Genomic DNA, 14254 nt, shown 5'->3' on the forward strand with positions numbered 1-14254 from the left:
TTCAGTTAAACCCACGTGCCAAGCAGATGGCAAAGAGGATAGGGCTGGGCAAGGCCTTGCTCCTCATAGACTCCCAACCAGCCGGCAAATGGTATAATTACCTGGCACATGTTAAGTGCTTGACGGCAGAAAGAAAGACACCGAAAAGTCAGGAAGAGCCATTAGACAGACAAGCGACCTGACAGTAGGAACACTTTAACAAATCATTGCCCTAGCAACGTGAGGGGAAGTTTTTCTTATTTTTCATGCTGCCATTATGTAAAGCCTACTGAGTGTCAAGTCTAGTTCCCAGACGCTGTGGCTGCAGACAGGCAGGCTTCCTCACCCTGCCCTCAAAAAACTCCAGGCCGCCCTTGCAGCCCTTGCAACTCTCTCTCTCTCTCCTTGTTTCCCCCAGACCTTCAATAGTAAATCCCCAACTAGGTGATAGGAGATTATCTGATTAAAGTCATTCACACTAAGGCGAGAATGAGGCTTAATCCTTCAAAAGTGTTTGCTCTGACAAAAGGATAGCTTGTTAACCCTAATGAACTGCTAATAGGCAGAAGTTAGAGGGCTCTATGGATCTCTCCTCCTCACTTTCCCAGACTCCCCCAACCCCACGTCCTTGGCTTTCTATTTTCCCTCCTGAAATAAGGGAAACTGGTGAATTCAGCAATATGATGGATTCCTATTACACACATTATCTCTTTGAACCCTCACAAGAGACGTGTGAGATAGCATTTGTGAGGCCCTCCTAGAAATGAGGAGACTGAAACTAGGGCAGTGGTTCTTGACTTTGGCTACATTTTGGATCTATAGAGTGCAACCGTCTATCTCTGGGTTGCAATTAAATCAGAATTTCTGGGAGTGGCACCCACGCACCATTTTTTTTTTAATATCCTCAAGGTTTTTATTTATTTATTTTTGGCTGCGTTGGGTCTTCGTTGATGTGTGTGGGCTTTCTCTAGCTGCGGTGAGCGGGGGCCAACTCTTCGTTGTGGTGCACCGGCTTCTCATTGCAGTGGCTTCTCTTGTTGTGGAGCACGGGCTCTGGGTGCGCGGGCTTCAGTAGTTGTGGCACGTCGGCCCAGTAGTTGTGGCTCGCGGGCTCTAGAGCACAGGCTCAGTAGTTGCGGTGTATGGGCTTAGCTGCTCTGTGGCATGTGGGATCTTCCCGGACCAGAGCTCGAACCCGTGCCCCCTGCATTGGCAGGAGGATTCTTAACCACTGCACTACCAGGGAAGTCCCCACCAATATTTTTTTTAAGTTTCTCAGATGATCCCGCTATACAGCCAAGGTTTCCTACTGCTGAGCTAGAGTTTATGAAATAAAATCCTTCAGAATCAGTGGCAATGTATGGACCTGCTCTGTTCCCTCCCCTTGGCAAGTTTGTCTGGCACGATAGAAACAGTGTTCTCTGCAGGAAACATTATCTCAAATCGAGTTTAGGTTTGCCCACATGCATGTAGAATGCAGGAGGCAGGCTAGTTGTGGGGAGGTTAGATGCTGCGGCACCTTTGTCATGCACCTGGTTGGACATGATGCTCCTTAGGCCACCAAAATATGTCTCACTTTGTACCACGTAAGCATCAGTGACCTGTGGGCTTAAAAACAAGCTAGAGAAACAATCAAGCCCACACAGAGGATAATCCTACATGTTCTGTAAGGCTTAGGTTGCTGTTTGCTTAAAATTCTATACCCTGCCTCCTTCTAAGAAATTGTTGAGAATGACATCAGGGCCTCTGAGTATCCTGCGCCACTTCCTTTTGGGTTTATTTATATCAGACTAAAGAAAAAAATATATATTCTAGAATATATACATATATGTATATGCATACCTATATATGAAAATGTTATATGAATATATACATATATATGTGTATATATACTTTTTAGAAATAAAAAGTCTTTGGCAAATTTTAGTATGTTTTATAAATTCACTCAACAAACTAACATAGTTAAATCATAAATACAAATAAATTAATAGGACATTTCTCATTTGAATCTCATTTGTGGGTAATGTTACAAGTCTTAATTTACTGTCTTTGTGAATGTGCCGTCAGCCAGAATGTGGCTCTCCTGGCCACACCTGGCTGGACTCAAATGCCTGTATTTCTGTCACCGGCTTAGCAATGAGTAACTGCTGACAGGACCTGATCCCATCTAGCCTTCTCAGTAATTCATGTATTTCTAGACAATGTTGAACATTCTTCTCCCTTTCAAACTTTTCTGGCCGTAGGCCACCAGCTCACTGGTAACTGCTGCATTTTCCCTCTAAGTCGTTTTGCTGTCAACTTTCCTATCTGGTCCACAAATAGTCACTGAGCACCTGGCATAATTCTGGACTTTCCTGGAATCTGAGGCTACAGGGTGTGTAACACTGGACCCCAAGCCTCTTGAAACATACAGTCCCACAGGGGCAATAGATATGAAATAATAAGTAATTATAATCAATTAAGTAAACAATACAAATTTGCAAAGTGTAGTGAAAGGGAAGGAAAAACATGTGAATAGGTGAATCTAAACTCAAAAGACAGACAATTATTATTTTTATGATCTCCCCTTTATTTCACTGAATTCAAACATCTGAAATTATAGCTCTGTGAGAGCCATCACAGTACTTAAACTATACATCTACACTGCTTGAATTCCTCCTCATTTGTAAGACAGAATTCTATTACTGGTTGTGTGAAACAGTGACTTTATTTCTGTTAAGATGAAGGGTGTCCACCACACAGCCCCCGAGGGCAAGGTTTAAAGAAATCTCTGACTGATCATTACTACTCTGCCCTTGCTGTGTTCTTTGGTGTTTACTTTCATTCATTTCCTGGGTTTAATCTTTTAAGGCTATGACATCTACAGACAAAGCCAGCTTCTCTCTCACACTTTTGGAGAGTATAGTATGTCAGCTTTTGAATTAATATATGAAAATCCACTTGTATTATCTTTGTTTTTGTCAAAGTTACAGGACTTTTTTATCCTTGTTTCTGATGTAAAAATTTTCTTTACTATTGCTGGATATAAAAGGTAATATGTGCTTATTTTAAACAATGTATCAAGTGCCTTTGATAGGAATTTATTAATTCTGTTCAGGTGCCACCGTAAAGATGTTTATGCATGATTATTCTAGACTAGCAATAGAGTGGTGGTGTACAACTCCTACCCACATGCTTACTCCCATGCACAATGTAACTTCCTTCCACAGCTTCAAGACGCCCACGTTCCTGCAAAAAAAAGCACTTTCCTACCTGTCATTTAGTCTTTACAATTAAATAAAGAAAAAAGTAACTGTATAAAAGAGGCTGGCCACCCAGAGCCTCTCTTTTCATAAATTCTTTCTTCTCTAAAGATACTCTAAATTACAGACTTAGCCAGAACAGTTTTTCTCCTTGTGATGACTTTGAAGTCTGTTTATTCTTACAATATACTGGTAGGTCTTTCTTGGAAGAAGCTGTAAACACTTCGTCAGGTCCCTAAATACTGAAAACTCTACATGGTCCCTGGGAAGTTAACTCAGATTAGACTTAAGCTTGTAGAAAAGGGCATATTTGTCACCAAATATCCAATTTATGTGAGGCACCCAAATTATTAGGAAAACGGAGTACATGGATGACCCTTGGCACACATTTGTTTATCTTCCTTACCATGATGGAAGAAGACAACTGAAGTAAGTCCATTTCATTTATGACTAACTTACTGGGTGACTAAAGGGAACACACTGTCTACTTTGGGGTTATTGGCAACAGGTATATACATGCCAAATATGACACATGGGCCAGTTTCCACTGGCAACAGTCACGGCTGCTGCCACCTTGCCCCTCTGCCTGTGCTGTTGCATGCTCTTGAAACAAGGCATATCCGTCTCCCCAGCCTCGTGCAATGACCTGTGTTTGCACCACACTCTTTAGAAGAATCAGGTTAAACAACGGGGGGTAATTTTTCCAAAGCTGCTGCTCTGCCCATGACCTTGGCTCCTGTGAGATAAAAGAGTCTTTGGAGTCTACTAGACATGAGATTCTGGACAGTCTCTCCAAGTCTCAGTTTCCTGTGAACTTAAAATGTCTACCTCATAAAATTGTGCTGATGAATGACTTCATGAGAATTAACCTAACATGAGTGAGGCATTTGATAAGTTATAGCTACTGTTATTATTTTAAGTGGATAGTAATTACAAATTTAAAAATCTAGAATATTTAAAGAACAAGCTCAGTTTAAACTTCAAGTCTTTTCAAAATATGGTGATTAAAATCACATTACAACTTTAAGAAATTTACAGCTATTTTTCACAAAATGAAAAGACAGCTCCTATTACAGTTTTTTGAATAGACAGGTAGGATGTAATTAAAAAGGGAATCCCAGATGTTCCCTGGAATGATAAACAGGCACTTGAGAAACATCTCTCCTAATTGGCCAGTGAACAGCTTTCATTTGTCCAACTTTCCCCACCCACTTTACAAGGGGAATCATAAGAAGGACAAGCCAAGCCAAGCAAAAGGCATCTACCACTTTAGGGACTTCCCTCGTGGCGCAGTGGTTGAGAATCTGCCTGCTAATGCAGGGGACACGGGTTCGAGCCCTGGTCTGGGAAGATCCCACATGCCACGGAGCAACTGTGCCCGTGAGCCACAACTACTGAGCCTGCGCGTCTGGACCCTGTGCTCCGCAACAAGAGAGGCCGCGATAGTGAGAGGCCCGCGCACCGCGATGAAGAGTGGCCCCCGCTTGCCACAACTAGAGACAGCCCTCGCACAGAAACGAAGACCCAACACAGCCAGAAAAATAAATAAATAAACAAATGTGGGGTTTAAAAAAAAAAAGAGAAAAAAGAATCCACCTGCCAATGCAGGGGACAAGGGTTCGAACACTGGTCCGGGAAGATCCCACCTGCCACGGAGCAGCTAAGCCCGTGTGCCACAACTACTGAGCCTGCACTCTAGAGCCCGTGAGCCACAACTACTGAGCTCGCGTGCTGCAACTCCTGAAGCTCGTGTGCCTAGAGCCTGTGCTCCGCAACCAGAGAAGCCACCGCAATGAGAAGCCTGTGCACCGCAAGGAAGAGTAGCCCCCTCTCACCACACCTAGAGAAAGCCCGCGCGCAGCAATGAAGACCCAACGCAGCCATAAAAAAAATAAATAAATAGAGTTTAAATTAAAAAAAAAAAGACATCTACCACTTTAAAGAACAGTTTATATGCACAGTTGCATGGAAACCACTTCCTTTGGAACCGTGCGTGAAATTGTGATTTTTTTTTTAACCCAGTCAAAGCTGTTGCCACAGGATAAAAATTTCGTTGTCTACTTGCTTCTTTTAAGTAACTCTAGTCAAGAGATCCTTTCAGACATAGCTTCCCCTTTTTCAGATTTTACTCCTACCTCCCTGAAAAAAATATATCTCTCAACTTCATCAGAACGAACATGCTCAGAACTCTATGAGGAGAAAATAATGATTATGTGTTGCTAAGTACTATTTAGTAACAAAGGCCCGGACCACAGGAATGATGACATCACCCGCAGAAAGAGGAACATTTACACTTTTGAAAGAGATTCTTTTCCAACATGATGGGTCACCGTCAGAAGAACAAAGCCAAATAAGGCAGGAGGAGAGTCTGCTTGGCCTGGAGAAAGCATTCTTAGCATCCAATTCTGGACAACTATCCGCCCCAAGTTAACTAAATAGAGTCACACCCCAAGCCCACGTGTTCTTTCTGTGCTTCCCTCCTGAATCTTGTTCACGTCAGGAAATATGTACTATTCTTATTGCAGAAAACCTGCAACTCCATAGTTTCAGTAGCTTTGCTTCTTGGTTAAACTGCCCAACTATGGTACGTGGCAGGTCAGAGAGTGGCTTCATGTTTCAGGACTGGTCTCTAATATTCACACACTGCAGATATTCATGCATTTATTCCCTCATGCACTTGGGAACCACACACCATCTCACACTTTGCATTAATCCAATAACATGGTCAGTCATCACACCCACATATTTACGTTATAGGATGGAATGCACTGCTTAAATAGCACATAAGTCATTTGCACCCCTCCACACTTCTCAAAACTGGTAGCATAATGGTTTTCTATTCAGGCATTGTCAGGAGTACTCAAAAGTTAGCTTCTGACTCCTACAGTAAGATGTCTGCCTGCCTTGGGGAAATTATGATTGTGTTCCTCTCCACCCCACCCATTGCCATCCTTCTAGGACATACTCAGCTCAAGGTCAGAAGTAGATTTTTTTCTTTGTCAGCTCTTAACCCAAACCAGACAGAGAAGCAGCCATACTAGTTGTAATTCATTTCTTAAGTATAGGGGGAGGCCAATCGTTCTTAAATATTGAGTTTGTTTACTCCATTAAAAAAAAAAAGAATATGTCCTTTTCAGTAAGCTAGCTTATATTCCCTTCCCAAATCATACTCCACCTCCCACCTCCCTCAAAAAGTTGTGTCCAACTAACTCTAGGATTTAAGTGGTAGTAATTGGGTCATTTAGAGCTCTTGGGATAATAAAAATAAATCAGAGGAAATTTATAATTACCATGGAAAATGCAAAGTAAGTTACTACTACTTAGAAGAGGAACAGGTTGATATTGCAAGGGTCCCTATCATCACTGGCACTGTGATTTAGGAAGAATAAACAAAGGAACATCTGTTGTCTCCAGGCACTGGAAAACAGCCTTTTCTCTAGTCTTTTCTGCTTTAGATCCATGCAGAAACGAAGGTACCTAATGACCCCATTACCAGACATCAGTGAACCTATCTTCAATGACCACGATTGGGGTCAGTTAGTCCATGGCAATCTTGCTGAAAAATCTTAAGTTGACAAATTTAAATGATATCTGAGACCTTTTCACTTTTATCAAACGTCACACCTATTATGGAAATGAAAAGGCAAGAAAATGTAGTTAACCTCTGAAGGTAAACTTAGCTTATCTGAAATTTATCTAAATATAATAATTTATCTCCTAAGAAAGCTTTTGACCTATGTAGTAATTCCTGCTTCTCTTCAAACAACAGCCTTTCCTGGCCTGTGTTAAACATAGATAATGAATGGGTCATTCATGTACTCCTCTACCCAATACACACATGTGCATGTCCTTGCAAATATTTGCTCACACTGTACAACTCCTTTCCTTGGCCTACAACGTAGGTTCCCTGGCCCTTTGTCCACCTCAGTTCTCCTTAGCTTCATCTTCCACTTCCCTCCGAGGACTGGACTCTTTCTGCTTCTCAGATATGCAGATATGCCAAACTCATTCCTGCCTCTGCACTTGCCCTTGCCCGTTACTCTTCCTGGGCCACTCTTCCCAGAGTCCATGGTTCTCTCAGCCTTCTCATCATTCAGGTCTTGGCTTAAATATTACACGTTCAGAGAGGCCACCTCGGGAGGCCAGCTGTCTCTCTGTCCTTCTACTTTGCTTAATTTTCTTTGTGATGCTACCCTCATCTGAAATTCCCTTTTAAAAAATTTACTCGTCTATTGGTTTACTCATTGTCTCTCCCCACTAGACTGAAGGGTAGAATGTTGAGTGTAGAATCTTGGTCCTGTCCATCACTGTTCCCCCAGCATCTAGAACAGTGCTCAGTGCATGATGCTTGATGTAGGAATACATGAATAAACACACTTCAAAATGAAAACAGAGTCTTCTCACAAGAATTAAAAATCTTCTCTTCACATAACCCACTTCCTGAGAAGAACCACAAGGTCAGGGTCACCAAATACCTCGTGTGGGAGGACCGTAAAATAGAAAAAAAGTTACCCAATATTAAATTCATGTGATATTAACATTTTTTTAGTTCTTTGAAACTTTTCTGAAATTTTCCAAAAAATTTATTATCCCTTTTCTACCGATTAAATGTTGATGGTTCAACTTTAAAGCTGATTCCTTCAGGAAGCCTGTGCCATCACTATGCCCAGAAGTATAGCTTTCAATTATTTTGACGTCGCAAAAGGCATATAATATATCTTATATATTTTTCATACTGGGTCTCAAAATCCACTTCTTTTAATATTTCATCTACTAGATTGTAAGATTTCTGAGGCAGGGATTATACCACATAGTCTATAAATTTCTAACAGTATCTACGCCACAGCTCTGCCTACCTTGCTTCTCAGTAAATAAGTAGTAGAGGCAGTATAATACCATGATAAAGACCCAGCTTAGAGAAAGACACACCAAGATCAGTTTTGTGACCATTATCAAGCTACCTCTCTCTGAAGCTCTCTCTCTTTTTTCTCTTAAATCTGTAAAGTGGGAATAATAGTACTAATTTTACAGTGTTGGTGAGGGTATTAAATTACTCATGGGAAGCACCTGAAATACAATAATATTTTTAAATGGTCCTAAAAAATAGTACTGAAAAGTGACATACAATGTTACTAAAAACTGGTGCTAAACGTGTAATAAAGCTATTATCAGCATCATCACCACCACTGTTATTTGGAGCCTAATAATCTCAAGAACCAAGTTTTATGTTTATAACCTTAAACTTGACATTTTGCACAGGCAAAAAAAAAAAAAAAAAAAAAAACCCATAACAGTTTTCCTAGAGTAGCTTTATAATCCACTTCAAGACCAAAAATAGAACCAGGAAATAATTACAAAACAATATGTGAATTGCATGCATAGCCATGAGGACGGCACAGCAGATGGTTCATCAAGAAAGTATTCTGGAAGGAGATTGCTCTTCCATCTGGCCTGAAGAAAGCAATGAACCCTAACTGGCCAAGAAGAACGGGCGCATGTTTTTCTTGGTGGTGAGGGCATGGGCAGAAAAAGTGTAGAAGCCATGGGGCAGCAATGCACAGCAACTGCCCCTCTGGATTCTAAGAGGGTAGCGGCAGCCGCTGTGAACTCATCTCTTTTTAGCTCAGTGGAAAAAAGCCAACACACACAAAAAAGAGAACTTCTTGGTCCATTTGTTGTCTCCAGGGACTACTTTTTTGTTTCAGTTCCTTTCACTCAATGGTAACAGAAGTATCCCCACCTGACAATTGCATGGCAGTTTAGAGCACTATCATAACCTTGGCTTCTTCCAGACAACCTTGGGAGATAGCTGTTATTTTCTTATTTTTTATTTTTTTTGTTTTATGCGGGCCTCTCACTGTTGTGGCCTCTCCCGCTGCGGAGCACAGGCTCCGGACGCGCAGGCTCAGCGGCCATGGCTCACGGGCCCAGCCGCTCCGCGGCATGCGGGATCTTCCCGGACCGGGGCACGACCCCGTGTCCCCTGCATCGGCAGGCGGACTCTCAACCACTGCGCCACCAGGGAAGCCCAGCTCTTATTTTTATTATGCCTGTACATGAGGCTTAGAAACATCAAAGCCTTTTGCTTAATGATTTATTTGTGTACCTACTATACTCCATGCAGTGTTCTAGATACTGAGGATATATCATGAACAAAACAGACCAAATCCCTACCCTCATGGAACTTACATTCTAGTGGGAGGAACAGACAATAAATAATTGAATAAAGAAATAAAGATGAATATTTTATTTAGTATTAAGTGCTATCTAGAAAATTTAAATGGGAAAAAGGATAGAGAGTGACTGGGATAGGGACACTACAATAAAATCTTCGGTTGGTTATGGAAGACAACCCTTTGGAGGAACAAACATTTGAGCCGAGGTCTGAATAAAGAATGATTGTGTCACAATAATACATGTGGGAAGAGCATGCCATGAAAAGAGAAGGAAGAGCATGTGCAAAGTCCCTGAGTCAGAAATGAGGTTAAGATACCCTAGGAGCAAAATGAAGAGTGGAGTCAGAGCATAGTGAGTGAAGGGATGAGAAGTAGGATATGAAGGAGGAGATGTAGGTGGAGGACAGGACATATAAACTATCAGGAAAAATTTGAATTTTATCCCAATTAAAATAGGAAACCATTGAAGAATTTTGAGCAGCGAGTTATATGATATGATTTATGTTTTAAAGAGTCATGCTGGCAAGGATGCATGGGTAGAAAAAGCGAAATTTCTCAGGAGGCTAGAACAAGATCAGAGATGCCTTCAACAGAGATGACAGTGTCTCACATGGTGCTCAAGATGGCAGAAGGGGTAAGCCTGATCAGTGCTGGGATATATTTTGGAAAAATATTTTAACAGACTTGCTGATAAGTAAGATGTAGGTGAGGCAAAGAAAGAAATTAATGATGCTTTTGACCTAGATAACTGAGTATAAGATGGTACCATTTACTGACCAAAGAAAATTGGGGACGGAGCAGAGAAGGGCAGGAAATGAGGAGATTTTTTTTTTTTTTTGGACCTGTTGACTTTGACATATCTGTTAATACCTGAGTGAAGAAGTTTAATAATCACTTTGAGGTATGAATCCAGAAGTTGGCAGAAAGTTAAGGAGGTATGGATTTTTTTAAATTTAAAGGTATGGGACTAGATATCTGGAGAGGGAAGACAAGTAACTTATCTAAGATCCAAAGTCAGTAAGTGACAGAATTGAATTTGAACATGAATCTTTTGACATAGACCCACTTGCTCTTGCTGCCACAAATATTAGAATGTATTCATAGTTATAAGCACTGGAGTAGAATATGGGGAAGGGCTGGGGGCAGGAACATTCTAGAATCACTTATATTGAAGGGTGAGAATTTTTCCCAATGTTTATGGACTACACAAATTCATGGTTACTTCTTATCTTACTTTCTTTTCTAATTATTTTTTGTAAATGTGGTGATATATATACAATTAACTTTAAAAAAATCTCTGGAATGATAAACTCATAAGGTTGGCCAAGTACTACAGATATCTACTTTCTCATCTGAAATGGTCACTTTTTGCAATACGCAAGAGAATAACTGACTTTAGACTAAACGTAGACTGCACAGAATTGAAATATAAAGATAAAAGTTCAACCAGCAACTCGAATAGGTATTTCTGAATTGTATCATAACATTTGAATTAGGTTGTATCAAGCTTGTTTAATAGAAATGTCCCCAGGCAAGTAGCAATTCATCTCCATGGCTTAAAAAAAAAAAAAGATTAAATCAATTCAAAAAATAAAATAAAAGCAAAAAGAATGCAAAGGAAGAAAACTTAAAACTGGAAACAAACTGAAACAAATGAATCTAATTGTATTTTAAATGAATATTATAACCCTGACTGAAAAGGAAAAGGAGAGAGAGTGAGGGATGGAGGGAAAGAGGAAGGAAGGAAGGAAAATTTATCCATCCAGTAATTTACAAATACATTATTTGGTTGGGTATGGGTGTGGGGGAGAGAAGTGCACACAAACTCTGCCCTCTTTTTCAGTAGGTTTGTTTATTGTAGTAGTGGTTTTGGTAAAACAATTTAGAAATTATTTTAGAGATGTATCATAGGGTTGAGTGCACGAGTAAGCATGTTGATGTTAGGATCCAGGGCTCACACTGTGGAAGGAGGAGCACACAAATATGGAATAGGGAAGGGCAAGAAAGAACCCTACAGGGAGAGATTGGAATTGGAGCTATCAGATGAACTCATGATGTCCAAAAGAGAGGTGTGTGTATACAAAAGTTTTTATGCATAAGCATTTGTGAATGCATACTTTTGTGTTTATGTCTCTACATATGTATGTGCATTAACATATTTCTCCTGAAAGAGTCAAGAGGCAAAAATATTCAGTGGCAGTGGATATGCTACGTATCCAGATCTGAGCCTCTAACACCGTTCCCCACTAAAGGAGATGAGAAATGAATGATTCCAGGGGTGAAACAGGATGGGTACCAGACCAGCCTACAACATCTTCTTCTGCCAGAAAGTACTCACTAACATGACGGGGAGGTGCCACAGAGGCATCAGAAGTCAGAAAGAGAGGGCTCCATTGGCTAAATAGGGACCGTTTGAGCACCAAAATAATTAAAGCAGTAATGAATTATAACCATTGAAAAGACAGAAATTCATGAGTTCACACCAGTAACAGATAGACATATAAATTAATAATTAAATAAATGGGAGAGAAGAGAGCTCTTTTGCTTAGAATGCGCAAGACTGACGAAAATGTGCAGGGAGTGCTGGAGTTGGAAAATCATCATTTGGTAACCATTATAGTACAGATTGCATCAGATGAGAACACCAGTTAATGCGAAGCCCAACTGGAAATTTTTTCACTAGGAGTCTTCCTAATAAAATGGAGAAATTAAGCAATACCTTGACTAGGTGGCCAAAATTAACACTCCCAGTGTGGGACAGATGAGCATCATGTGCCTCTAGATGTGATAGCATGAGAGGAACAGTATCACCTATATGTGTAGTATTCTAGCAGAAAATGCATAACCACAATCTAACCATGAAAAAAATGTCAAATACAAAATGAGGAACTTGATGTTAAAAAGAATAGAAAAAAGAGTAGGTGGATAAACTGTATTCTTTAAAATTTTCAATTCCATAAAAGACAAGAAATAGTGTGGAAATATTCCAGATTAAGGAAGGCTAAAGAGACATTACAACTAAATGTGATTCATGACTCTAGACTGAGTTCTTTACTGGAAGGGGAAATATTATAAAGGGTGTTGTTAGATAAATAGCAAAATCGTAATATGAACAAATATGAGATTAAAGTATTGTATCCATGTAAATTTATGAAGTAGATAATTATATGTAACTGTTAAATAAGAGACTTCTATTTTCAGTAATTACACACTGAAGTAAAGGGTCATGTTGTTTGTAATGTGCCCTCAAGTGGTTCAGGAAAAAAAATGGAGGTAGAAAGATAGAAAGAAAGAATGAGAGCAAATTATAAAGCAAATGGGGTAAAATATTAAGATTAAGCAAACCTGGGTAAGAGTATGTGGGAGTTCATTATACCATTTTTATTTTTACAACTTTTTTAAGCTTGAAATTATTTCTAAATAAAAAAAACTTTTAAGTAAATGAAGTATAACAAGCATTTCTAGTGAGCATTTTAAAAAGTCCACTGCCATCAGCTATCTGATTTTATTTTACTCAGAAAGCCGCCTAATTGCACAGAGAATGTTTTTGCCTTTCCTCTAATTCAGATCTGTTCACCAACACAGGAAAAGAATAAATGCATCTCCTTATATTTTTTCTTATAAAAAGGAAAAATAAATTGAACTAAGTTATACTTAAAGAAAAATTCTACTAAGTTTATTTTCAGAATCAGAACTGGTGATGTTTTTGCAGATCATATTACTATTTACATCAATAAGAAGAATTTTGAGAATGTGATAATGACTACATACATAAAAAACTAAAGGCTTATGATGAAATATCTGTAAAATAGAATAATAGATTTTCTTTAAATTTGGATTTTAAAATCCAAATTTAGCATTTTCCTCAATAATACTGAAAAATTAAAACTTATTTCTTGTACACGCATGGAATAATGAAAACATAAAGCTAAAAGCAACTTGGAAAACATCAAATCTAACTGCCTGATTTTAGTTCATGTAAAATAATTAAAAATATCAATGATGTCAGGTAAGTGTTGGAAATATAACAATAATGCTCAAAAAACAAATTATTTGCATTTTAAATATTTTAAAAATTAGCAGTTTAAAAAAATTTTTATTGGAGTATAGTTGATTTACAATAAATTAGCAGTGTATTTATTTTCTACAGTGCAGATGTGTAAATTAGACTGCACTTAACATATTGTTTTAAATGGGAATACTCAGAAGTATAAAAGGACTTGCCTTTATTCTTTATATTTACGGAAATTATTTCTTATATGGAAATGAGACTCATATTCTATCTCACAGACAACCCATAGTTCCACAGTGCATATTTTTGGGAAAACAAGAACTTTCCGACTTATTTAGCACATATTTTTATTAATAAAATAACTATGAATAGGCTACATGTGGCACTTCTTTGGAAGTCACATACATTAAAAATAAATAGAAGATCAACAGATGTAGGTGGACACAAATTTGCTTTTAAAATGCTGAAAGACCCACGTTACCTAGATTTAGAGTATTTTTGTTTCTGAATTTAAAACACTGCGTCCTTCTTAGTCTGCGCTTAAGCCATAATCTTTCTTTCAGGCAACAAACTTTCTTGTCTTTGCTTTTTTTTTTGCAAATGGGGAAACAGCCAAAAGGAGGGAAAGCAAAACAAACAACAAAGAAATGTTTCAGTGTTTCAAAAGTTCTTTTGCAAATCCAGTTATTTATGTCGAAAACAAATAACGTTGTTTCAAAGTAAAATTATTATTTGAAAGATGATATATTCGGGTGGGATAGAGCCCTCTGTTAGCAGCATTCTCTTCTACAGGTGGGCAGTTTTGGGAAGTTCATACTGCGAAAGAGGAGACAGCCAGGGAACTG

This window comes from Stenella coeruleoalba (assembly GCF_951394435.1).
Source record: "Stenella coeruleoalba genome assembly, chromosome: 5".
NCBI lineage: Eukaryota > Metazoa > Chordata > Mammalia > Artiodactyla > Delphinidae > Stenella > Stenella coeruleoalba.